At 37.4% G+C, this 14945-nt stretch overlaps 2 protein-coding genes across 6 annotated transcripts in view; one reads left to right on the forward strand and one right to left on the reverse strand.

Moving 5' to 3' along the window:
* angptl1a (angiopoietin like 1a) overlaps positions 1 to 7429 on the reverse strand; it is a 77468-nt gene extending 70039 nt beyond the window's left edge. Inside the window, exon 1 of the mRNA XM_043700059.2 lies at positions 7055 to 7429. The gene's annotated coding sequence lies outside the window, so the exon portion shown is untranslated. The remainder of the gene's footprint in view (positions 1 to 7054) is intronic.
* ralgps2 (Ral GEF with PH domain and SH3 binding motif 2) overlaps positions 1 to 14945 on the forward strand; it is a 470074-nt gene that overhangs the window by 372058 nt on the left and 83071 nt on the right. The gene's annotated exons all lie outside the window — the stretch shown is intronic.

Genomic DNA, 14945 nt, shown 5'->3' on the forward strand with positions numbered 1-14945 from the left:
GCTACTCCTTCATCAGGTGGCTAGTGGGGCAGGATAATAGGACACAAAATTTATAGTAAAAGATCTGCAAACCCATTCTAAGTAATTAAAAACTTAACGGCAGCCTTGGTTTGTTCAGTACACTGCATTAGTTGTATGATATGTTGATCTTTTACTATAAATTCTCTGTCCTATGATCCTGCCCTACTAGCTACCTGATAAAGGAGCAGCACTCCGAAAGCTTGTACTTCCAAATGAACCTGTTGGACTATAACCTGGTGTTGTGTGATTTTTAACTTTGTCCACCCTAATCTAACACCGGCACCTCCATGTCTCAGTTGATCTATATAGGTATCCATTCTCAGTATATGATTGATCTTTGATGTTCTGTACAATATGAGAAGTTCTAAGTATATTCCTTATATACAGAACTTAAGAAAAAAAGTGTTGATACATTGCATTCTTTGTGAAGAGACACCTAAAATACTCTAGCTAAGTTGAGAGAAACTTAGTGAGACTTGATCATCTTTCTTAAAAGAAAATATATATGCCTACTGCTGTTTTTCTGTACATGTCAACTTTATTTGAATTTGATTACTGGTGGTGCTACAGCCCAAACTTCTTCCACACACCATAAATCCTTCATACCATACATGTGAAATAGGTTGCTTTGGTTATTCACTTGCAGTGGGAGATGGAGACTGCCCCTTACTACATTTCATGGTTTCATTTTTGTCAAGTGTTCAATCTAGGATTTTGTTGACTTGGCAGTTCAGACCTGTACTCTATTAACTAGAGAATGTAATTTGAAGATGCAGCAGTTCTGTCAGTATGATGTCATCGCACAAATTAGTAAAACATTTACCAGGGAGTTGTGTCATTTTGATCTGTCCACCTTGTTGTTTAGCAGGCAGAAAATTGACATTGCTAAATAATTCAATTTCTGCAGTAAGTTGTGCATAGCCTAAAAATATGTTATCCCCTTCTTATTAGTTCCCTCTTGTTCATTATCTACAGGCTGCTCCTTGGAAACAGCATTTAAAAATAATAGGGTCAGACTCCCAAGTATACAGGAGTATGAAAGCAGAAAGTGACTTAACATTTCATACTGTATTCATTACGATAACAACTACAAGTGGCAACTGTATTTATGCAACCTTAAGCCAGTCTGGCAGCATTTGTGCAGGAAAGATGTTTCAAATCTAAAATGACACTTTTTCAGAACCCTTCCATCAAGTTGTCAGACTATTTGTCTGACATCCAGACCTGGATGATTATTAGTGTCCTACAGGCAAACAATGGAAAGATAGAAGCAATTGTCTTTAGCCCCACCATAAACTGTTACTTGGCTACAGCCTCATTCCCCTTGTCATTTACTGACTCAGATTAAACCAAGACTCTTCATAATCTCAACCCCTGGTTGACTATGTATTAAGTTCACTTCTCCAAATATTTTCCTTCATAAACACCAGCTACATTCACATCCATTAGATTGCCTGCATCTGTTTTGCTTAAATTTATCTTAAGCTGAAACATTATTCATCTCCCACCTTGACTATTCCACTGCTCTTATGTCTGGCTTCCATTCTGCAACATCAAGAAACTTCAGCATACTCAAAACTCTCTCGTATACATCCTATCCCTTTTTCAAGGGAGGGACTGAGGGACTCGTGCACTGATGTCCTCAGGGTGGGACGATTGACCTCCAAGAACCACAATTCGATATGACTCATCCCCGATTCACATTGATTCCAGTTTTGTAAGGGCACCTTGATGCTATATTTGGTAATACAGTATACTGCCTTAAGTTCAGGTCTTCTGTCCATGTTTGGACCAAGGCTATAATGAGAAAACCCTTGTGTCGCTCCAACTTTTGCCTCTAGTTATTATCCACTTCCTTCACCCCACCATTGACATCTGTACTTTCAGCCATTTGAGCTGTTACACTCTAGAATTTCCTCCTTGAACCACGTCACTTCCTTTCTTCTTACAACAGCCTTGTTAAACCACATTTCTTTGACCGGACTTTGTCACTTTTCCTCAAATCTTCTTTGGGCTGGTGATAATTTTTTGTTTGAATGTACCTCTGTGAAATGTCATTAGACCAGTAATAAAACATGCATTTTCTGTCAAGGGTGGCTACTTGTTTCAGGGGTTTCTCATTCAGTATTCTTCTTTATTCTTACTGGCTCATTTATTAGATGGTGCATTTTAATAATAACAATATTACATGTAAGTTTACATTACTTATGGTCGGAACCAGGTTTGAAAGAGTTCAGTAATATCTTCAAGAACTATCAAAATTACATTGACTTTAAAGCTACAGCGCAAAATGAAAGTGCAAATTTCCTAGAATCCATGGTATTTAATTGGCACAATACAACAGTTATAAATTAAGCATTTTTTTTTCCAAAATAACTACACACAAGCTATCACCCTGAACACATCATCTATTGGTAAGGTCACAGCTAATGTATTTCCATCACAAATGCAAAAAGAAGTTAAAAAAATGTAATCGGGCTTTTTATAATGTCAAGGATCTCAATCTCAGATTTGAACTTAACATTTCATACAGTGCTCATCACAGTAACAACTACTAGTAGTTACTGTATTTGTGCAACTTTTTAAGCCAGCAATTCTACTTTCATTTCCAAGGAATTTAATAAATGTTAAAATTAAAATAATATGTGAAAGCCACCCACTCCCCTCTCCCTTTGCTACCTCCACAATAAAACTTCTTGTCCCACAATCTTCCTTCCTGTATCCTTCTTCATCAGCCCTCTTCCACCCCTCTGCAGCCTCCTCCCACCCCATGCACCCGACAACTTCCTTCCCCATTCTCCCTTTTAGACCCTTTCTCTTCCTTGGAGCCTCCCTCTCTTCCTCCCTCTCACAGCTTCCCTTTTCCTTTCCTTACAACCTCATTTTACCACCCCTTTGCAGCATCCAACTCTCTCCACCATATAGCTTCTGTCTCCCACCAACCTCTCCTTGCAACCTCCTTCCTCTTCCACCACCCCATCCTCCACTGATGCAAGAGCTGGATTTCTCTGCTCATTTGACCCTGACAAAAGGCACCCTGGCAACAGTCTCTTTACTACTGCTTATTTTCTGAACTGTTGTTTTTTCTTCAATCATGGTGTGTTTTTGTTCAGTGTTTTCAGCTACTGGGCTCACTAGTGAACCTTTCAGCAGCAAGTGCAGAAGAGAAACAGTCTCTTATGGCAGAAGCAGCTCTTCCCTAAACTTGTCAGTGCTTCTTGTGCGGGTGTTATTGTTTTAATCTTCAAAGGTATTTTGCTAGTTTTCGGGAATGAAATAACCCATTGCCCCCATGCATTTTGAGTGACACGCAGGTTGCCTTATCACATTCAAATTACAAATACATGTTGATGATTCTATAATTTCCACAATTTGGTAAAAAACTTGGACAACTCAGCAAATGGTCGTATAACACTGACTTTGAGGCCTGTTGTTGGTTACTAATGAGGTCAGTTTATTTAAGTAAGGTATTTGGCATAAGAAATAACATGAGGCATCATTTGGGATGGGATGGTTGTGAATTCTAGTTCATAACTGATATTCATTGCAAGCTGTTAGTTCATGCAATAAAGTTTAGCTGTAGATTAATGGGGACATGTAATTGAGAAACTGATACTCCGATCTGAAGTATATCGAGTTCAGACAAATTTGGAGCTGATTACAGTTAAAAACTTACCTGCTAATCATACAAGGTCAGAGGAGAGTTGTTACTTAGACATAAAAGACCCACCTCTGGGCTTGTCATGGAGCCAGAAGGTCTACACTTGCTTTTATAAAAGCTTTATGTTACGTCTGTGGTTTACAAATCAAATTAAGAAAAACCTAGGTTATGAACAAGATGGTTCCTTATCAGAACCAGCAATTCTGGGAGACAGGAGTTCTTAAACTCTTATTAAGAATATAGGTTGATCATATAATTTACAAAAGCAAGGAGTTGTGCTGAAGGTAAGCTGTTTTATTTCCTCACCATGTTGTCATGGAGACAGAATTTGGGGGTATAAAGTTCCTTTGTTTAACTTATCTGTATGGGTTTGCTAACAGATGCAAGCAGATCAGTTTGGGAAGGGACAGAAGCATTACAGCTTTGGTCTTATGTAGACCGCAACTAACTGAGCGAGCGATAAGGAACTTAACAATAGTCAGACCTGCACTCAAGCAGGAAAAATATCAACTTTATCATCCATCTCAAAGAATGCAGCTGGACGACTATAAACTTTATCAAGTTTGAAGCTTGAGGAAGAAATCTATAGTGATTCTCACAGAGCCTTATGGCAGAAAGTAACTGGTCAACTTGGAATAAGCAGGAGAAAGCATCTAACAAAATGCTGTAAGATCAACAGCTATACAGAGGTTGTGGGAGTTTAGCGAGTTATTAGCAAATGGGGATGTTCCTGATGCTAATGAAATAGGACGATAGAGCTCTTCAATATATGGTTGTAGAGATTGTGCAGGAAGAAGGACTTCAGATATTTTAGCCATTAGCTCCACTCCTGGGGATGTTGAAACATATGCAAGTCAGATTGGATACACTTGAATAGTGCTGGAACAGATATCTTCCCAAAGGATTTTGCTGGTGCTGTTGGAGAAGGGTTAAACTAACTTAACAGGCAAATTGAAACTAGAGTGCAGATTCAGAAAGGGGAGAAAAATGAAAAGTAAGATAGACAATTTGTTAGCATGCTTAGAAGGCAGTGGAAATAAAGTCAGATAAAGCCAGAAATGGCTGCTCAATATTCCAGTTTACTTGATCTTTTGATGAGATAGGGAATACAAGGGAAGGGAGTCACTGTATTGATAGCTGTGTGAAGGAATGACATAGAAGAATAATCGTCAAATGCTTAGATGGATTGAACTGAAGAATCAAAAATAACTGTCACTATTGGAAATATACTTTAGACCTTCAAGAGAAAGAAAGAGTTAATATGTAAGTGAATCTTTGATAAGAGCAAAAGCCACAGAGCAGTAATAATGAGGGATTTCAACAACCCTAATGTTAACTGGGATCAAATAGTGTGAAAGATTCAATAAGAACACATATCTTAAAATACTTTATGGAAAATGTTTTTATCTAAAATATGGCAAGTCTAACAAAAGGGATGTTCTGGATTTAGTGTTAATGACAGGTGAAAGGGATATCTGTTGAGCATTTTGTGGAAATAGACAAAATTCAGTTAAGTTTAAGGGAGTTAAGAAAAAGAGAAAAGATAAACTGGAAATCAAGGTTCTCAACTGGAGAAATATAAAATTACATAAGATTTTCAGGGGTCTAGATGGCCTGGATAGGAAGATATTAATTCACTTGGTTGGGGGATCCATAACTAGGCAGCGCACATTTAGTTAAAGAGGGAGAAGATTTAAAGGGTATTTGAGGAGAAGGCTTTTCGGATTATTCTTTATAGTCCATGCAGCTGTAGGCTCCTTCCATTCTGTAAATTCCGAGAATTCTTTCCATGTAATTCTTGGAAATAAAACCATGACTAGTGTAACTTAATCACTTTTGTCTTTTTAAAGTAATAAATTCAACTTTGGAATACATTTTTGCCATTTACTTTATTCTAGGTTGAGCATGCAATGTATTTTCACAAAGTTGTGAAATGAAATATTGGTGATTCTGGAAATGATCAATACATTCACTGCTGGTATGACTAGTCATTGCTTGCAAAGATGACTGTTACTCCTGCCATGTTAACACAGATGAATTACTCATATTGTGTGACTTAGTGTTTTTCAGCTGATGTTCCAAACCTCAATCCAGTTTAATTGTAACTTGGGTGACAATTGTACATTCTTCCTATTCTCACCTGCCCTCTTAGCATACTTTTTTTTTATAGTTCTTCCTTTACCTGCTCCAAAAAAACACTGTCGAAGATTAGAACCACTTTTAAAGAGTGTACTTCCTATAAACAAATCTGGCAAGGACATTACTCGCAGTATTGAGAACTAATGCCAGCAGGGCAAGTCATTATGACTCCGTTTGGCCTGTTTTGAGATGCAACCCATTGTCAAAATACTGTTACACAGGTATCTCAACTGAATGTGTATAGTTGTCAACTTATTATACATATATGCTGAAATTGATCTTACTCAAAAGATATGTAAGAAAACCTACAAGATTGTTTTGGACTCTACATGAAACTGCCTATGTTCTGTAATTTGACATGAAATGAAAATTGAACTATCAGCAGGAATTTATGCCATATTCCACAAACATAATTTAGACAAAAAGAGTCAATTGAACTCATGCTTTGACCTTTAATGTTGCTGAAATGAATTTTCAGCGCCCTTTATATTCTCTTAGTATTCTACAATGATATGCGAAACTGGCTGCAAGTTGTAGTGTAATTTGGTTTAACATTCAAAATCTTGGCTTCAAACCACTGAGCAGATCATGATGTGAGCTCAGGAAACACATTTTACTGTTCAAGCAGGGGGAAGGTTTATTATTCTGTTAACTAAATCTGTTCTGTCTGGCAATTTTTATCTGTCTAAGAAATATGATATGTAAAATTTGCAACAGCATACAATATGGAGTTCCTTTTTTTTGACACAAGTATGTTGGACATTAGAAGAATGAAAGATGTCTGAAGACTTAGCAAATACATTAACAGATTAAGTATTATTAAACAAAAATGTAACATTGTTATAAGAGCATTGACTTTCTTGGACAATTTTTAAAAGGCATATACTTTTTAGAAACAACTACTGCTATTAAGTGCTACCAATGATTCTTGTAGATTATTTAGAAGTGGAAAGCAATAGCCTTCTGTCTAATTTAAACCAATTAAATCTAAAAACACATTTCAGAAGGTGTAATCGATATAATCCCTTTATTGTCACTTTTATTAAAATCTGAAAGAGTTTTCCTAAATATTTTCTTTATAACCCAGATTAATTAGGATTGCTAACTGAGTGGTAAGATTGTTGTTATACTTTGCTTCCAATGCAGTGAAAAAAAACTCGAACTGAAGGAACAAAATAAGACCTACTTTAGTTCACAAAGAAAGCTGACTTAATTTTCATGCATAATACAAACCTGATTCCTTTCCTGTGTATGCGTTGCAGTAAAGCTCCAAAGTCAGATGAAAAGTTTCCAAATGTTTGTTGTTCTGGTTGTGGTGGTGTCACATGGATTTCTGAAGCAATAAGTAGACTCATGAATGTCCTACAATATTAAAAATCCATAAGCATTGTTTCCGGATAAAAGTTTGACTACATATGGTAATCTGCAGTAATAAACTTGAAGGAAATGTAGCAGTATTGTTCTGTGCTAGAGTCAAATCCAGGTTCTGTTTTCAGTTAATAGATCGTGCGACTTTTAGCTGTTGCTGATGCCACTGTCTGTGTTGTTTTTATTGCTTCAAGGCCAGGCTCTGTTAGATGGTGGGTGTGTAGTTGGTTTTCACAGCATCTCAACATAAGGCAGACTAACAGGCTCCTTAAAAACACAGGCATGAAGTTTGTAGGATCAGCCCACCTATGATGTCATGGCAGTTAGAACTAATCGAGCAAGAGGTTTTCCTTATTCCTCCTAGGATATACTTCTAGATTCCTGGCATAGGCAGATGAAATATGGATTAAATTCTTTGTTGCTTAGACATCTGCAATAGATGTGAACCAAAGGGACATGTCACTGTTCAAAAGATATATTTTCTCCCACAAGGTATCTGTTCACTTCATCCTGTTAAAAGTAAATCTGAAATGCAGGAAATCAAAAGACACTGTTCACTTTAACTCAGAGGATATTTAATGCCCTGTAATTCTGGCTCAGCATATGAATTACTCACATGAACCAATCATAGTATGTGTAAAGAAGCCATATGGCCAAGGTTCTTGTGTGATCCTCTATGATTTACGTTAACTTTGGTAGTTCCTGGTAATGTGTTTTGGACTTCGTTAAGAAAGTTGCAAGTATTTGTGCTAGGTTCCTTTTAAGCATCATTAGGTGTTAACTGTTAACAGTGTTGGGATTATTGATCTCAGCAGTTCTTCAGAAATCTGTTTTGTATATACAAAAGTATCTAATCCTCTCAGTGTCATATTTACTCCTGACAATTAAATGTTTTCTCTTATAATCTTCATTATACACGCATACCAACAAATACTTTAGGGCTGAATTTCTATCTTCTGATAGGAGTCAAGATCTAGAATTGCCTTTCCAAATCTGTTCCAAACAATATCCCTCAATCAGAAATTAGTAACAATGAAGAGCAATTTTTTTTTACCTAAGTTCCTGATATCAAGAGGCGTTCCATTTCTGTAAACACAAGAATGTTAATAGTTCAGCAAAACTGCCACTGCACCAGAAGAGACAGGACCACCATTTTAGGTGGCTGAAGGACCCTAATGCTTGAACCGGGCCTCTCGCTGAAGGCCTTGTTTGAGATCAGTGCTAGTGAATCAGAGGGAACTGGGTTCCTGATGGTGTTTCCGAGTGTATGCATCCAGTTGGTCATCGCAGGAAGCAGTGAAAAGTGGGGCAGTTAAAACCTCCTGGGAATAGTACCCAGGTCTTGCCCTCTCTCTGACCACAACTTGCATTGGTTGGGGTGGATAAGGAAGGAACAGCCCAAGAATTGAATCACCTGCTGATCTTACCACCAGGATTGTTCTTCATTTCCCCTTGTATTCTATTCAATTTTGATCATGGTTGTGAAAGAGAATGTAGCTCTTAACATTGCATAAATTCAGGAAAAAGATCAATGTTGTGGATATTCAGTAGAACTGTGCAGCAATTTTACTATAATGATTCTGTTGCAAGTTTGCTTCCAGTTTCTCATGGCGTAAAGAATTATTAATATGAAAGTTTACCAGTAAGATGTGCCTACTGTAAACCACAAATTCAGTTATGTTATTGTAGCCAGTGTCTTTTGTTTAAACTGCACGGTATCAATGCCATTCCTGTTCTATTCCAATGTTTTGATTGTGCAAACATGATGTGAAAGTGACATGCCTCTCTAACGTCTATGTAAAGGATAATGAATTCACTATTTTCAGCATTTGATTTTGAAAGCAGTTAATGTTTTTGACTTTGCAGTACATTTTATCTGCATCTATTCCTGAACAATAACATGACCTCATGCATTTGTTAAAATTAAGTTTTCAGATTTTACAGCAATTTTTTTCAATTTCATACCTGTATCAAACAGTGGGCTCCTTTCAAAAATGGTCTCAGGAAATGGAGACACTTCACTAGGTTTTAACCAAACTTCCTCTCATCATATTCTGGGTTCCTTTGCAAATCGATGTGTGACAAATTGCCTGTGTATTCAATCTCTAAGGTACAATTGCAAACTGATGTCAACCAACATATGGAATGCATTTTTTAAATGTAGTTATGCTATTAGCAACTTGTTACACAGCTCAGCAAATGCACTGTAACAGTGTTATCCTCAGACAAATGTTGTGAGCAACTTCTTGCAACCTAGAGAGTAAGCTGTCGAATGAAGTGCCTGGCTGTAATAGCTGAGAGAAATGTGGGCAAAAAGTGTTTTTATTCAGCATAACGTACTCTAACTTGTGTTACTTCTTTTTATATGGTTCGTCTGCCTTTCTTCCAGTTTATTCTCAATATGTGTTGTGAATTCTGAAGGTATCATTGGTGCATTTATTTTTGCAGTAGCAGGTTTGCAATTTCTTCGGCTACTCATCATTGGATTCCGCCATAAGAAATTTCAATGACCTGTACTGGGACACTTTTTTGAAAATAAGCACAAAGTAGTAAACACAAATTGTACTGCTAATCATAGTACTGAAGAGAAGAGTTTTCAAAATTACATTAGAATTGTTGCTGCTCTTCTTCCACCACCGTCATGCAAACGCACCCCCCACCCTAGTATACAGGAGACCCAAATGTTGTGTTTTGGAAGACTTAACAATGACTCATTTCTTTAAATAGCGAAGAAATCTTACTGGTCTCACACTTCACTCTTTCTTCAAACAGGATAATTATACTATTTGATATCCTCCTCCTTGCCTCAGATATTCAGACCTTTTTATTAATGTTTGTTAGTCCATTATATAGAATACAAATAAAACTGTTTATATATTTTAAAATAATAATTCTGTGAAGATTGTAAAAGGAGATAACTATGTCAGTTGTATTGATCATGAAACAAAGACTATCTTATAGCATTCTTGAATAGAAACGTGGATTATTTCAAATTGGCTTGTTACACGTGCTTCGTAGTTTGGAAGTATGGTGTCAAATTATGCCAGTAGTAAAATGTGGTTTCAGAACTGTCAAGTGATGCCTGTGGCTGTGCTAATATGTGGTCTGTTTGGTTAGCTTTCCACAGCATGACTCAAGCACCTCTACTTTAATTGGTTACACGTAAGAATTGCAGTACATCAGTAATAAGGTTAACCTTTCATATTATTATGGGAGTGAAGTTTAAGAATATGTTTATTGTCTTCTGTTGCCTTGAATTTTTTTTTGACAACTGAAATAATTGATCTGGCACTGAGTATTCAGTTCGCTCCACAAATTTGGCTTGCAATGAATTTCTCATTAACATTTTTGCTATAAATTTTGCTGCATTTGGTGTGAAGGCTGACTTTTGACTTGAACTTGCATTAAATTCCGTCATGTCATAAACTTGGTACCAGGTATTTCCTTTAATCATTATTAATGGTGATTCCTTGCATCCTACTATTGGTGATTAATAAGTGCTGATTAATGGTTGCAATTTCCCCTCATTTCTGACTTTTTTTTCCAAATAAGATGTGGAATTCAGTTTCTTCAAAAGCCAAAATTCCTCAAGGCTCAATCAGTTTTGTAGCATTTCCAATTTGATGTTTTTGAATTCCTTGCAATTCCTTCCTTGTATTTTTCTCCCAAGCAGTCAAATTGATTTTATTTTTCTAATTTGTAGCATGGTATAAAATAGCTTCAACTTTACATCCTTGTAAAGTGGAACTTTGTTTCTGGCTATTCATGTGAGGCATTTGGAAAGTTCTATTTATTTGATATAGGCAGTGATTTGGAGTTAAACTGAGCTCACTTTATATTCTGGCAGACAGGGAAGCCATTTTGGAGAAGTTTTAAAAAGGAAGAGGTAGAGCTTCTCAACTGTATATCTGTGATATTCATAACATTTCAGAAACCAACAGAACTGGCAATTTTCCCAGTGCCTGGAATGATTTGCCTGAAGAGACCACTGCATATATGCTTATTGTTAAAAGTGATGGTTAACTCGACCTTTAATAATACCGCATGTTCAGTACTAAGGAGATGAAAATGTTGGAACCATAGACATTTTTGATTTTGTCTGTGTTGACTTTATTAATTTCACTAATTTATTTCATTTTATGTTTTACCTTTTGTACTGTACAACACATGCTGTAAATTTTTGGCTTTTTTAAAAACAGAAGGAAATCTTGGATTCACTAGTGTCATTGACTCATTGATCATCAGCATGTATTCACAAGGATTTGCGGGCATAGAAACTATCCACTCTTCATCTCGTCTTCCAGCTTAGTTATTTTGTAAAGAACAGTGGTTAGTTTTTGTATTGCATTGCTGTGCTTTGTTAAAAGCATGCTGCTTTATGTTTTGTTGAAATTGAATATTTGTGGATGTTATATAGATACCTTTACTGCCCATATGATCATAGTCTGTTATGATAAATCTGAGCTACAGATCTTCTCAAAAATTGCTGTCAGAATCTGTTGGCTTGAAAAATTTGGGAAGCTTGGGGAAGCTCTCTGATCCTATTTAAGAGGCAAATTGTAACTTTAAAGCATTATCACGTTATTTGGTGCTATTTATTGTTGATATTGCGTTATATCCCCATCATTTATATACTGGCACAAAAACATTTATGGAACTAGGGAATACTGGATGAACAGCAAAATTGTGGCTCTGGTCAAGAAAAAGGAGTCATAGCAGGTAAAGACAGCTGGGATCAAGTGAATCCCTCAAGTATAAGGGCAGTTGGAGTAATTAGATTTAGATTAGATTAGATTCCCTACAGTGGAAACAGGCCCTTTAGCCCAACAAGTCACACGGACTCTCCGAAGAGTAACTCACCCAGACCCACTTACCCCTGACTAATGCACCAAACACTATGGGCAATTTAGCATGGCCAATTCACCTAACATGCACAGCTTTGGGAGGAAACAGGAGCAATCCGGAGGAAACCCACACAGACAACCGCCCGAGCTGGAATCGAACCCGGGTCCCAGGCGCTGTGAGGCAGCAGTGCTAACCAAAGAGCCACCATGCTGATCTTGAGACAAATCAAGAGGGCAACAAGGGACATGAAATAGCTTTGGCAAATAAGGTTAAGGAGGATCCAAACAACATTCTATAAATACTTCAAGGGTACTGGAGTAACTAAGGAGAGATTAGGGCCCTTTAAAGATCAACAAGGCTATCTATATATGGAACCGCAAAAGATGGGTGAGATAATAAACAGGTATTTTGCAAAATCCTTTACTGTGGAGAAGGATATGGAAGCTAGAGAACTTTGAGAAATAATTAGAGACTTCTTGAAAAGTGTCTATATTATAGTAGAGAAGACACTGTACATCTCAAAATGCATACAGGTGGATAAATCCTTATCATTTGATCAGATGTTTCCTAGAACGTTGTGGGAAGTTAGGGAAGCGATTGCTGGGCTCCTTGCTGAGGTATCTGTATCATTGGTAGCCACGGGTGAGGTGCTGGAAGACTGAAGGATGGCTAAAGTTAATTCATTATTGAAGAAAGGCGGTAAGGAAAAGTCAGGGAATTATAGACTGGTGAGCCTGAGGTAAGTGGTGGGTTGATGGGGATTTTGAGAGACAGAATTTACATTTATTTGGAAAGGCAAGGACTGATTAAGGATACTGAACACTTTTGTGCATGAAAAATTGTGTCCCACTAACTTGATTGAGCTTTTTGAAGAAATGACAAAGAAGATTGATGAAGGCAGTGCAGTGGATGTTGTCTAAACGAACTTCAGTAAGGCATTCAACAATGTTCTGCATGGAAACCAGTTAACAAGGTTAAATTACATGGAATCCAGGGAGAGCCAGCCATTTGGATACAAAATTAGCTTGAAGTAGGAGACAGAAGGTGGTGGTGGAGGGTTGTTTTCTTGGACTGGAGACCTGTGACCAGTGGTGTGTTACAAGGATGCTGGGTCCACTGCTTTTGGTCACTTATATTGTTAGGTTATTTTCCCAAGGTTTTGCATACGAGTTGCAATTCGCGCACACCAACTTCTGCAAACAGTTAAAGTTTATTAAAACTTGTACAACGTAGGTGACCCCTTTTGACCCTCTTTGCAGGCATGCAAAGTTAAGTCAAAGTGAGGCACTGAACAAAGAAAACACAGCCCCTTTATAGAGGTCAGTTTGTCATGCTCCTAGGTACTCCCCCACAGTCACATGCCACTCAGGACAACCCCCAGTTACTACCTCACAGTCACATGTTACCCCAGGTACAATGGCAGGATGACATCATCCTAGAGATAATGCAACTTCTAATGCCTTAATCCTGGGGAATCATTATGCAGACGATTTCTTGATTCAGTGATTCACCAAGACAATGCAGGTGTGACATGCCTAGCTTCAGGAAATGGCTTATAGTTTAATTGAATGATAGTTTAATTTGATAATAGTAAGGGAGTAGTAGCAAATGACTGTCTAAATAAAGTGTGAATTACAATGGATAGTCATCCACATTCCTATACGCTGTCTGTGAGACACAATATCGCCTCCCCCCACTTCCAGAATGTTCAGCTTTGCAGTCTAACTCTTTAATATTACATTAATGTCCAGAAGGATATTCCCATTTAATCTTTTAACATTACATTCCTCTCTTTTATCATTTCATGATAACTACTTAGATGACACTACCAGCTTTCATAAGACTCATAAGTTATTGATACACAACATGCAAGGATAATAACAAAAATTACTAGTCCATACAGTAAATGGAATTTGCAGAATCCTCCCATGTGGAAAAAAAGTTCACTAGTAAAGTTTTTAAATCCACAGTCCTTAGTGACGCTCCACCCTGTCCAAGTTGAGTGGAAATGAGCCAGTCATCCAAAATCTCCTTCAATAAATTCCAACCTGAAAACAACATCCAATCTGTCCTTCTGCATCACTCCAGAGAAATCTGAATTCTTGGATAAGAGCAGTTAAATGTTTAACAAAACTGCCGAGACTTCCATTCTTGTGGAGATGCTTCAGAAGGAGGATGCCAGCACATCTGAGCGTGCAGTGCAGCAGCTGGAGCTGGAGCTGGAGCAGCAGCAGCAGGCTATGTGAACGCAGCATTCTTTGCTGTTTGTGCTCCCACTCTGCTGTTAAATGTAACAAAGCCAACTGACTTTTGTAATGTTAGCTTGATCAGTGAACCATCATATCCCTTAAATGATCAAAAGTCAAGGTAACACTCACGTGGTTTAATGTCTGTAGGAAGGCCACTGACACAAAGCATACTGACCTTCTCTTCACCGTTGTTAGCTTCTTCACATTCCGTGTTCATGACTGGGGAATTGATTGAATCCATTAGAAAAAGCTGTGGAGGGGTAAGCGATGGTCTGAAGGAGTGCTTTACCTGTGAATGGAGAAACTCTAGAGACAATTGTTAGCTGATGAAAGTACCTCTGCATTTCCCCTCTCATTCCTTCCTTGCCAAGGTCGGTATCAGTATGAAGGTAGTAACACATTTCACTGCAATAAATTGTGTCTGTCTATTTCAACATTCTCAGTAGTCTTGAAGTCTATTACTCTGTTCACTATTTATGACATTATCAGGTTTTATACAATCCATAAACTTCTAAAGTGTATTGCCTGAACAATTCAGTCAATTATAAACAACAATCAATGGTCTTAAAATCAAACCCTAAGGTACCCCATTCACATTATTCAAAAATTATTTTCCTTTGACAAAATTATTTGCTTGGCTAATGTGAAAGCTGTCAGGAAAA

This window comes from Chiloscyllium plagiosum, unplaced genomic scaffold (genome assembly GCF_037043375.1).
Source record: "Chiloscyllium plagiosum isolate Xiang-an unplaced genomic scaffold, Cpla_swu_hap1 HiC_scaffold_9, whole genome shotgun sequence".
Classification (NCBI taxonomy): Eukaryota; Metazoa; Chordata; class Chondrichthyes; order Orectolobiformes; family Hemiscylliidae; genus Chiloscyllium; species Chiloscyllium plagiosum.